This window comes from Temnothorax nylanderi, unplaced genomic scaffold (assembly GCF_030848795.1).
Source record: "Temnothorax nylanderi isolate EJ_2023f unplaced genomic scaffold, tnyl_v1.0 TNYL_tig0884_pilon, whole genome shotgun sequence".
Lineage (NCBI taxonomy): Eukaryota > Metazoa > Arthropoda > Insecta > Hymenoptera > Formicidae > Temnothorax > Temnothorax nylanderi.
The window spans coordinates 1-13,136 of NW_027249946.1; the positions used below are offsets into that span (position 1 = coordinate 1).

The 13,136-nt window shown below is 35.3% G+C and overlaps 1 pseudogene; it reads right to left on the reverse strand.

Annotated features, from left to right (window-relative positions):
- Window positions 1-8,226: 8,226 nt before the first annotated feature.
- LOC139785782 (putative nuclease HARBI1) lies at window positions 8,227-10,783 on the reverse strand (annotated as a pseudogene).
- Between the last annotated feature and the right edge of the window lie 2,353 nt (window positions 10,784-13,136).

Genomic DNA, 13,136 nt, shown 5'->3' on the forward strand with positions numbered 1-13,136 from the left:
TTTGCGTACCTTCGGGTACTCCGCAATGTCGGCTCTGAACGTATGGATGACCTCAATAGAAGAATTATCAGACGTCCCGCGCACTGATGTTCCTAAAAAATGTAGACTTTATAACATCCTTCCGCAGCACTTAAACCGTCTTTTTTCGAATGACACACTGTATTGAGCCACCAACGCTCGTTTCGCCCAGACACAACCGCGACAAGAGTTTTGTTTCTAAAGAGAACATTAAACTTGGAATTATGGACGCACACTATAATTTGCGTGAATTGCGGAATTCTTTGATTCAAAGGACGGCGAAATTACGAATTTACTACCACTCATATTTAGGAAAGATATCGCCTTGCATAGAAAAGTCCTCGCCATTTTTTCGCTTCGCGAGAACCGCAGGCTATTCGAGAAGTTTGAATTTCTAACGCTCCATGAAACTTCATGACTCATATGGGTGCGTTCGGGGAGCTCGCTTTTTGGCGCTATAAGCGCGCTATGACCGTTCGAGCAGACCTTATTGTCGCTATGAATTGATGATGACGTCACACTAAAGAATCTGACGTCATTACTCGCGCTATTTCTCGCTATCGTCTTCGAGTCATAGATGGTAGATTCAAGCCGCTTACAGCATACGCACACAAGCGAGCAGCCGTGTACGTGTGCGCTCGGCGTTCGGCCGGCTTTGGAAGCGCGCTCGGCCCGGCTTCGGGCGCCGTCGCCAGCCGCCGCGGCCGCGCCGCCGCGCCGCGAAAATCATGCCTATACGGCTGCGTTCGGTTTGGGCGCTCACGCGCTGTAAGCATCGCTCTATCTCGTTTGATATTCGATGTGCAACGAAGATAGAATGATGCTTACAGCGCGTGAGCGCCCAAACCGAACGCAGCCTACGTGTATATTATGGGTCCGTTCCGTTTCACGCATATGCGCGCGCATTTATCTATAGCATACGTAACGTTTACTATAGAAAATGCGCGCATATGCGTGAAACGGAACGGACCCATTATCTCGCCGCTTATATGTCCCTTTTCGTACTTAAAAATGAAATAGAAATATATTATACATAAAAGATATTAAGTTAAAGAAATGAAGAACAGAAAGAAAAAAAATAATAATAATAGAAATATCCACTCTTGGCCAACATGTACGCCTTTTTCTTAAAAGTGTTCGGTTATCAATTTGGAAAAATAACTTTTTGTTAGTGCAAGAAAATGGAATTAAAAATTAAATTAAATGTTAAACTGTTAAACTTATACTTTGTAAACTCCATGTAAGAATATAAACAAAATATTTTTACATATTGGTGTAGTACATTGCTTTATTTATGTTATTAATTCTTTGCACTTGTATAGCTTCAAATTAAAAAAATGGAAAGCACAGAACATTTAATTTTGTACGGTTCTCCTCGTCAATCCAGGTGTCCCCCTTTGCCGTCTAATCTATCGACATGGCTCCATATGGCAATCGAGTTGTGTGATTTTCCGTGAAAAAACACTTATTTGCTTAGGCTAATATGTTTGTCGCTGAGCCACTGAGCTCTCTTTCGTGTACTCATCCCTTTCGTCTTTGTGTCGATTCGCGATAGCGAATCCGCGAATCCGTGAAACGGCTTATATTCTAAATAATTTCTAGACTCGCGTCTTGTCGTCATCCAGACATCTGCATGACTGCATCTATCCTTGGCGTAGAGAGCTCTTTCTAAATTTTACGGTATTTCCAATCTTCTAATTTCTATCTTTCAAATTTCTGTTTGTATTCTTTAGTTCTTTTTTCATTTTTCTTTGTCTTTTTCCTTAATATTTCTTATATCGTATTTTTCTATTTTTTTTTCTTTTCCTTTCTTCGTTCTTTTCACAGTTCTTTTCTCTCCTTTTTGCAATCTTAACTTCTATCTTTTTCTGTTGCGTTTTTTCTATACATTCTATTTTTCTTTCAACATGGGAAACATGTGATAAATCGAAAACAATATCTAAGCAAAAATTTGTAGAAGCTTGGTTTAGCGATGATCGCTACAAGCCTTGAATACGTCATTTGATAATACTTTGTATAATTGCATAATATGCAATAAAAATTTTTCGTGCAGCTCATCGCATATTTCCAGACACGCAGATTCTGCGTGTCACAAAAATAATATTAAAGAAAATATTATAGATGATGATAATAACAGTATAAATGTCACAGAACAACAAGGATATCATAAACAAAAATTTAGAAAACAATGGTTGTATAAAAAGGAATTCAGATCATGTTTACGCGAAATGCCAAATGATGTCAACTCAACATTTTGTTCAATTTGTGATTTATCAATTGCTTGCGGACTATCACATATATATCGACACGCAGAATCCAAAATGCATAGAGATAAGTTGGAAAAAAGTAATATAGAAGCGAACAAATCGAACGAAGATTTGAATACTGATGAATCACATTTGTCGTTTGATGAGCGAATAAAATCTTTAGATATTAGATTTGCTGCCTTTATTGCAGAAAAAAATATCCCTCATCAAACTGTAACAGAGATTCTCAGTTTTTTTCAACAGGTAGACGATCCGAATCTATTGAAAAGCATGATTATGGGTCGAACGAAATGTAAAAATATTATATCAAATGTTTTATGCCCGATAGAGGCAGATCATGTCGTTAAGAACATTCAGCATACGAAATTTTCTATTTTTATAGATGAAACATCAGATATAACTAACAACAAATGGATGACGTTTTTTGTACAATACGTTGATTTCGAGACTTTAGACACTGGGTCGCAATTAGTAAAACTAATTGATATTGATGCAAGAGATTCTAGTGCAGAAAAATTATTTAATGCATTTAAATACAAAATGTATAAACTGCAGATTCCGTTTTCAAATATTCTTGCCCTGTCATGCGATAATGCGTCTGTGTGATGACAGGAAAACATTTATCTTTCAAAAAAAAACTGCAAGAAAAGTTAAAAAATTTATTAACATTTTCATGTCCATGCCATTCCGCTGCATTAGCTGCGCACGCTGCATGCGCTAAAATACCCCCATTCTGTGAAGAATTCCTCAAAAAAATTTCAAATTATATTAACGGCAGTCCGAAGCGTTCAGCTATTTTCGATGAATTTTGCGAATGTTTCCAAGAAAAAAATCGCAAAATTTTGAAGTTATGCGGTGGTTTTTACATTACTTATGTGTCGATAGACTACTCGAGTCGTGGGATACTATAAAATATTTTCTTAACGAAATAGTCATTAGCGATAAAACAAATAAGTCTGAAGTATTAAAAGACTTACTTACAAGTATAATATTATCTGAGCAGAAAAACCATAAACCTATTAACAATATTCATTTAGGATCAGAGTGCGAGAAATATTTTGATAAATTAATCACAGAAGGACATGCAGATGTAATTCCAAGTATTCGACAAAACTGTTTGCAATTTTATGTCGTTGCTGCCGAAGAAATTAGAAAAAGATTACCAATGCATGATGTATTTTTATATAAATTACAAGTTTTTAAACCTTCTGTAGCTTTATTTGACAGCAACGGAGAAACATCTTTCAATGATATTTCTTTTATCACAAAAACCCTGAGTGGTTTTGATGAAAATAGTTTAAAGGAAGAATGGCTTGCATTATATCATGATTTTACTATTGAGGAAAAAAAGAATATTTCCACATTAAATTTTGATAACATGTGGAAAGAGATTCTAAAACATCAGTCTAATAATATTGCAAAGTATCCTAATTTAACATTACTTCTGAATGCGATATGTACGTATAGTCCATTAGTAATCATGAGAAACATAACATTTAATTTAATTTTAATTAATTTCTTTATATACTATCAATAAGTTATTTTTCAAAAATTAATAACGAAACTGAAAAAAAGACGTACATGTTGGCCAAGAGTGGATTTCTATTATCATTTATTATTTTTACTTCTTTCTGTTCTTCATTCCTTTAACTTAATATCATTTATGTATAAAATATATTTCCATTTTATTTTTATTTTTAAGTATGAAAAGGGACATATAAGCGGCGAGATATAATATACACGTGTAGGCATGATTCTCGCGGCGCGGCTGCTGGCGACGGCGCTCGAATTAGACCTGATAATTTAGAATATTTAATTCAATTTTTTTGTATTAATAATTAAAATAAAAAAGATTATTTACATAAATATTTATTACCTAGGTGTGATATAGTTCACAAAAATCATATGAGAAATATAAATATATTTTTATACATTTGTATTCGACGAGCGTGATGAGAAACAGAGTCTTACAGATATATAGATAAATATCTTTTTTATTTTAATTATTAATACAGAAAAATTGAATTACATATTCTAAATTCTCAGGTCTAAAGAAGAATATCCAATTCTTTAAAAGAAAAGTAACAAGCACTTGTAATGAGTTAATGCAAAGAAAAGAAACCCAATTTGTAACGCTGATAAATTCCCTCAAAATCGTAATCTTTCTCTCCCAATTGACAATTTAACTGAATTTATAAAATTTAATGAGAGACTCAAAGATGATTGTTGTGAGCGCACAACGTATTCGCGATAAAGTATGGCACCTGGCAACACCGAGGGCCGGATTACTTGGTAATCCGACCCTAGCGACGAGGACCGATGACGCGAAAGCCAGCACGCGTCGCGGTAATGACCATATATGGTCATTCGGGATATCACCAGCCCGCTAGGACGTTGATCGCGAAGTCAAAATCGCTGACTGCTAAGTCAGCAATGCCGAGGCGATAAAAAGCCCGCCCTTCCAAGGAACGGCGGGCAGTCTAGAACGTAAGACTAATCGCGCACGACCGACGTAACCTATTCTATAACGAACGCCCGCAAGTCAGGGCAGTGAATGGAAGAAGCCATTTGTATTACTTAATTGAAGAGTTTATTAAAGTGTCGTTTGAACAAGTGACTGGCCAAGTGATTGTCCCTTCCTCCCGGCGGATCCAGAACGAACTCTGTGCCGATCCCTTGAATCGGAGTCCGGCACAACATGATGATAAACTAAGAGAAGATATGGTGAGCAAAATAAAAAAATAATATTTATTAATTTGTAATTATTTATGGAAACATTATACATATACTATAATATAAATACACCTAATTATATTTTCAAATATTGTTTCCAGAATAACAATATTTGAAAATGCTCGGAATACGTATAGAAAAAGATAAAGTTGTTATACCAACAATAAGTTTTTAATGAATATATTAAAAAAGTTTATTACACAGCAAAGATTGCAATGAAATTTACTGGCTCTTATATATTTTATATTTGAAGAAAATCATTTGTTCAAATGTATTTAAATAAATGTATTATAAATGTATTTATTTTATATCTTTTATGTACAGGATAAATTTCAATATAATTAAAAGATTTATTTAATTAATAATTTTCACGTTTTAATTGTGACATAATCAAGAGACACGATAATGTCTCGCGCCTAGTGCGGAAAGGGACACGCGAAGACGCGAGTAAGACGCGCGAGCCGAGTACGATAGGATTTTACGATTCTCGTGGCTGGCGACGCTAGCTCGAGCAAGAAAGAGACGGCAGATGTATGTCAACGCTCTTCGGCCGCTCGAAGCTGGCCGAACGCCGAGCGCACAGCCGCCGCACACGTACACGGCTGCTCGCTTGTGTGCGCTGTGCTGCTGCTTGCTGTAAGCGGCTTGAATCTACCATCTCTGCTTCGAGGTGAGGCGCCGAACGCTCACAGCGTTCACTTGTTATTTTCGCTGCGTTTCTGTTGCTCTTTCTGTGATATACAAGTGTATTAGATATCACGGGAATCACGAGTAAATAGAAAATGGAACCACTTGTAAAAGTAGATTTGAAAGATCTTGATACTGGTATAACATATACAACATATCTTTCATCGGATGATGTAAAAAGGGTGGAAACTGGTAAGTATAAGAGGTTATGTTCTTGTTTAGTGTTATTTATGATACATAATTATTAAGATTTTATTTATATAGCATGTAAAAGCAACTTTATTTACATTTAAATTAATGTAATAACATGTTTCTACATATTAATAGGAATTAAAGTACTATGCAATTGTAAAAATAATATGTTTTTAATAAATATGTCCTATGTTTTGAATGATTAGCATTGTTTCTAATAATTAATTAACTATTACTTGTTTTTTTGTATCTTCAGATATTGTTTATGCTTCTAAAGTATTGGAAGATTTAAAGACGAGCAAAGGAGCTACATCCAGCTCTGGTCTCATGGTCTCAACAACATTAAGTCCGGATGCTGCTTCAGAACAGAGTAATGCTGAACAAGATTCGGCTTTCAAATGGTCGCATCAGGCTATTCTCCTTCTTATTAAGGAATTTCGGAAGCGAGAAGAAGATACCAAATCTGGTAAGATAATAATATAAAATTTGGTTTAATAATGTTGTTTATACTTTATGATGTCATAAATTTTATCTTTCTTTTGTAGGCAAAATATCACAAAGACGAGTATGGGACCAGATAAGTGAAGTGCTTTGTAGCCATGGACACGACGTTACTGGTCCACAATGCCAATCCAAATTTAACGGGATGAAGAAAACCTTTAAAAGCATAAAAGATCATAACTCAAAATCCGGAAATGCTCCACGGGCCTGGCCTTACATTGAACTGATGGAATCATTATTAGGCGAGAGACCTTTTATGAAGCCTGTTGCTGTAGCCTCCTCCTCAGGTGTAATAAAGAAGAATGAAAGTAGCGACAGTTTCCTTGACGGTAGCTGTAGCAGTTCCAGCAATGATACTTCTTTAAGGTTGCAAAAGAAAGGCCACAAAAGAAAGGCCAATAATATTGCAGAAAGTTCTTGAAGTAGAAGAATTTCCGAGGGAAATAAATTTCAACGTCATAAGCAGACAACAGAGCAGCGAGCTAAACTTCTTGAAGTTTTAGATAAACTCACTCAGAAATTACAAGTAATGTTTTTGGATTAAAGTATTTACCTTTAATCTCTCATTTTGTATGGTTTTTCTAACTGTATGTTTTGTCTAGTGATTTTGATTTTGCTTGTTTAGGTCAGATGGATGCATGAAGCAGAACTAGGTTTCTTTTTGTCGAAAATATTTTGCACATGATATTCAAGATAAATTTATATAATTACTTTACACATGCTATAAGTTTTTTTTTGTCGACTATCGTATATGATATATTTTAAAGATTCAAGCCCCAAGAGTATTCTGTGATAATACACCCAAGAGTATTCTGTGATAATACACGTCAGTATTCCTAAAATAAGAAGATATTCTTTTATTTTGTTTTAAGAGTGGGCATTTACGTGTTGTTAAGTATATGAAATACTTTTACAGAAACAAATATTTATTTTTTAATAATAAATATTAGTAGTAAGCGAGTTATTTTGGAATATTCTAAAATAATGTACCTGATAATGTAATAGATCCATCTTTATATAAATAAACATACATATATATGTAGTACTTTGTTGTAATGAAATTTCTGCATATAACTATTTACTAATTACGCAACTAATTGTTATTGAAACAGTGTAATAACGTTTCTATGCTATTTGATATAAAATTTTGTACAATTCTGTCGACATAATTTAATTTATTAGTAAAAGCGAAAGAACACAGTTCTTAGAATAATATTTATTTAGTACAAACTAAAAGGTTTTATATCAGTTTTACATTTATTCTTGACAAAGAGACAGTGCATTGAACAAATTATTTATACTAGATTATTGATATCAAATTTGAAACAAAAGAGAAAAACGATATTCTGGCTTTGGCACTAGATGATTCCTGTTTCATATACATGAGTTATGCCAATACAATAACAAAGAAATATGAATTAGTAATATTGTGTTCAAATAAATGTGTGCTCATGACATCAGAGTGTTGATTACAATCAATAGTTGATTTACAAGGTTACTTTAAGGAGGATTCTACAATAAGTTGGAAATGCTTTGTCGCCAGTCGCTAACGTTGTGATACGGCGATGTAATTCGTCAATTATGTCGTTTGCGACTGGCGACAAGGCATTTGCAACTTATTATAGAACATCCCTAAACATTTCGCATAGGAAGTTGTTCGCAAATCAAATCCCTTTTGGCAAGACCTGCTTGTTCAACTTGTGCAGCATCTTGAAAAGGAATATTGTCTTCTACTTCATTAAATTCTAGTTCAATTTCGTCCCCCCTTAAATGGCAAACATTATGCATCGTACAACATGCAATCACAAACATCGGAATTAAATCCACTCTATCTATTGCAAGAACAGTCCTTATACTGCGAATGCCTTGTTTTAAGGAGCCCAAAAGCTCTTTCAATAGCGATTCTAGCTGAGAAATAACAAAAATTGAAGTTCTTTGTTTAGCAGTGAGATGCCCATTGTCTCGGTAGGGAACAATAACATTTTGATGCAATTTGTATGCAGCATCTCCAAGGATATGACTATCTTCAGGAAATTTTTCTGGATTTTCTAACCATTCTTGCACTTCAGACAATCTGAACACTCTTTGGTCATGCACAGACCCTGGATGACCTGCGTAGCAATGAAGAAAGCGTGTTTTATGGTCACATACTGCCTAAAAATTCAGATAAAATATAAATATATTAATCAACATAGAAATTTCAATAGTTAGGCTTAAGCCGGATTTATAGAAGCCGTAAACAACTGTTAACTTGGACCGAAACCGTAAAGTTTCAATCAATCACGTCATTTGATTCCGTTGTGCGTAATCACGCATTGGTCGAAATTTTACGGTTTCGACATAAATTAATAGTTTACGGCCTCTATAAATCCGACTTTAGTTGCATTAATGTTATTTTTACTTTAAATTAAACTTTAAATTTATTACAAATTTTTAAAATTTTTTCAAATTTTAAAATTGTCGCTTTTGCTTTGGTGAAACAAACATATGCAGTTTTAAATTTTGCTTATAAAACTAAAATAATATTAATGTAACCAAATCTTAATCAGTCAGGACAAACATAACAAACCTGTAATTGGATAGAATGGTGTACTTTACGATTTACATACGATGCTGGTTCGTTATGTGGAGCTGGAATGTTAATGTGGGTGCCATCAATCGCTCCAATTACTTTTGGAAAAGCACTTGCAGCTTCGAATCCAATCCAAATTGTCTGAGCATTGTTATATGATGGCCATTTAATGAAAAATGGTGCCAAATCATATAAGGCTTCTATCACTCTTCTTGTAGCGATGAGTGCAGTACTTCGACTAACGTCAAATTTTTCAGATATAGATCTGAAAAGACACTAATTAATAACCACAGAGACATTCAAGGTGAATCTGAATTTCATAAACAATATTAACCTATAGGAATCAGGTGTTGCCATACGCCAAATTGCAATTAAGAATTGCTTTTCGGGAGAAATCATTGGTTGTTCCGCATATGTTCTAGTTAATCTCGGAGCAATAAGATTTAATACATATTCAAATGTATCTTTTGTTATTCTGTGCCAGAAAACAAAATTAACCTCTTAGTAAATATAGGAATGTACATAATTTAAAACAGAGAAGATAAAGTGAGTGTAATTTACATAATATAAAATACACGTATAATTCGTAGAATGCAAATTACCTAAAGACCTAAAGTGTGACTTAAAATGTTGATCATTATAGACTGGAATAATATTCTCCACATAGTTTTTTAATCTTGGCAACTTTTCTCTTCTTTCTGTTACATACATAATGTGTTCCACTTCATCATCATCACTCTCTGATGATGATGAAAAATTAATGACTTCTTGCAAAATTGCAACGATTCCATTTTTAATTGTATTCTGTTGCACTAACGGATCAATATTTTCTCTATCCATATTGTCACAGTTGTATCATCAATACACAACAATAGCGCGTTAAGAACTCTCCGAACGTTGTCGCTATTAGCGCTACGCGTACGTTCGGGTAGCATGCTAACGTTATCATACTATTGGCTCTTCGAACGGGGTTCATAGCGTTACCCCTGGTTTCCATGCACGCGTTGCCATGCGCTTAGCGCGCGTTTGATGCGCGTCTCCACGCGTTTCACCAATCAAATTGATTTCCATGCACGCGTTGCCTTGCGTTATAATGCGCGTTTGACGCGCATCTGCACCCGTTCCACCAATTAAATGCGTGCTTTTCTTGACGCGCGCGATAGCGCGTTGAAATTAAAAATTTTTAACCCTTTCAGACGCGCGACGATCGCGTCGCGTTTTGTTGAACTCGGCTAATTTCAGTCGAATTTCGGCATTAATGACAGCTTGTCATATTTAATCATACATAATGTCAATAAATATTAATAATTCTTGCGAAAACGACGAATCAGTAAATGAATTAATTATAAACTCAGTTCGTCTTCGCAGTGCTTTGTGGGATTTAAATAGCAAATTTTATAAAGATAATGTACATAAAAGGAAATTATGGGCTGAAATAGCCTATGAATTACATGTAACTGGTAGGAAAAAATAAAATATATAATTAAGATAAATAATTTAAATAATATTATAAAAATAATATAAAAAATAATATATATATGTGACATTCCACGTCAAGTGGCCCCTCCCTCTGTCCAAAAATTGAAGCGACTTACAATATTGCGTTTGGGCTTAAAATGTTCGTATAAGCGAGGGCTTTCGAAATTTGAGTGGCCTTTTTGAAAAACTCCATAACCCCATGACCCCATAAGCAAAATCACCCAAAAACCTGATGAAGTGATCTTACAATATGATTTATACGACTTGTCTCATCTCAATAATCGCTTTAATTAAGCTGTTTGGCCCTAAAACCCTCATAAACTATTAACCCCATGACCCCTTGATCTTATAACCCTCAAAACCCCATAACCCCATAACCATGTAGCCCCATAAGCTTCTAAACCCCTATAATCGAAACCATCGCACTTTGATTATCTTTCTATACCTCCGTAATCCTGTAATCCCATAACCCCTTGACCCTAAAACACCAAAACCCCATAACCCCATAACCCCATTCTAGAATATGCCCAATTACAAATTTGAATACGCATCATGTCTGCACAATGTCACGACTCATTCCAAAAACTGCATTACCATGTCGTCAATATCCAAAAACTCCATAAAAATCATAACTTAATGAGTCTGACCTTGTAATCCATTCAAAATTAGTGTTTTCTCAAAATTTGTACTGGTTTTAGCGTTACCCATCCTGACCACGTGGAGGTACCAGACATCCCAGGACTTACCTGCTTAAAGCAGGGGCACCTACGCCAGGAACAAAAAAAGCTAAGTGAATGAGAGACGTGATTGGTCTACGAGTTAAGGCACCTACGCCAGGAACAAACGTATTTGGATTTGGAGATGTGATGGGTGTAATAATATAAAATAATATGTCATATTCTTAATAATGTTTTTTAATATCGTAATGTGCATGTCGGTTCTGAAATCCCTGAGTATGACATCACTTTCAATGTTTTGTGGGCTGTAGTCAAGAATCCATGAGAGGTCGAGATTTTTGGTACTGCAGGAGCTTTGGAGAATCTTCGTTCCAAAGATTTTTTTGCCTTCTTATGCTCCTTATCATCATAAAACAAGAACTTGATATTTGTGAACTTACTTTGTGCCCATTGGAAAAGTGACGCAGCTGTCAGTATCGAATCATTAGCGGAGGCTTGAAGACTTGCCCGAGTCGCTTCCCTCTTAAAAATAGCACCCAGACCATCGCATGCACCCTTGCCGTGTGCAGTGGCATAAAAATGCCAATCCGCTGGAAGGCCAAAGTCTTCTTCGTGGTGTGCCAGATTACTTATTTGAAATCTATTTTTATAATGTTGCTTGGCTCCATCACTGACGTATATTATTTTTTTCGCCTCAGGAATGGTTTCCTTTATTTGTTGCATCAATTTTCTTTGCATAATGTGAACTGCCGTTACGTCGTGGCTTGTACAATTTGAAAGGAAGATCAAACTTTTATGAAGCACTTCAACATCATTCTTGTAATAGAAGATTACAGGGTGTACTGTACATTGATCGTTGTTGTAGTGGAATGCTTGGGCGGCATTCTGAACAATGAAAGCAAAATTCTCAGAAAAATCGGTATGCACCAAGACTTCACCTTTCTGCAAATTTTGTCTCATGTTTCTTATATGCGCAGATTGATTTTTAGAAAAAAAATGATGGGGAAGCAGAGTTTCAAGTTTGCTGCAAAATTCTTCGACGAAATCATGTGCGGAAAGACATTCTTTTTTTAAGGTGCATCGATCAGTCGTTTGCCATACACTGAAAATTACATCCAATATCGCATTCTCGTCAAGTAAATTTACGAGAAAGTCGTGGAGTTCATTAACTTGCGGGCAAGTTTTACATTCGCGTAAATAGCATGATGGTGTTGCATCAGGACATAATAAAAAACGAAAACAATCTTGATATTCTTTAATGGGGGTTTCAGTTCTCTCGGTGAGTTTGATTAGATTCACTGCATCACATATATTTTTAAAATTTTGATGTATTGTGCATACACAAACTGTGTGAGTACCCTTTGAGCCAGCGGAAACACACCATTTCGGTCGCAGTTCAGCAAATTTAGAAAAGCTAATTTGAAAATGAGGAAATTTTTCTTTGAACTGATTATGTAAACTTTTTATATCACACAGCACCAATCGCTTTTGCTTTTTTTGTTTCTCACCATTGTGTATTACCGTGATGACATCTTTTTGATTTGGCATCATTCTACTGTTTTCATCATCTTCATAGAAGCTCTTTACGGCATGAACGAGGTCGTCCGATAATGTTTTCCCCGATTTTGCAACTGGCGTGGATAAAATTCCGGATGACTCTTTCAATTTTCTTGCTTTATGGACAGTTCGTTTCGAGGTACCAAACTCCTTCGCTGTTTTCGTTACACCCCAGCAATCAGGAGCTATAGTTAAGATCATTAAACGAAGGGGATCTGTGGGCGACAAACTTGAGAAGCGATTTTTCAGCCCGGTGAGCATTTCTTCCAGCTCTTCTTCTCTTGATAAATGCGGTATTTTCATTGAAGGGCCATCTTCATCTCCGGAATTCAAAAAACTGCTTTCGGCTTCCTCAGACAAGCCAGATTCATTGTGTTTGGCTGAAGTAAGTTTTCTACAAGAGTGGCATATTTTCTCGAAACCAGTAAAATCTGGAAAATTACGTAGCAAACT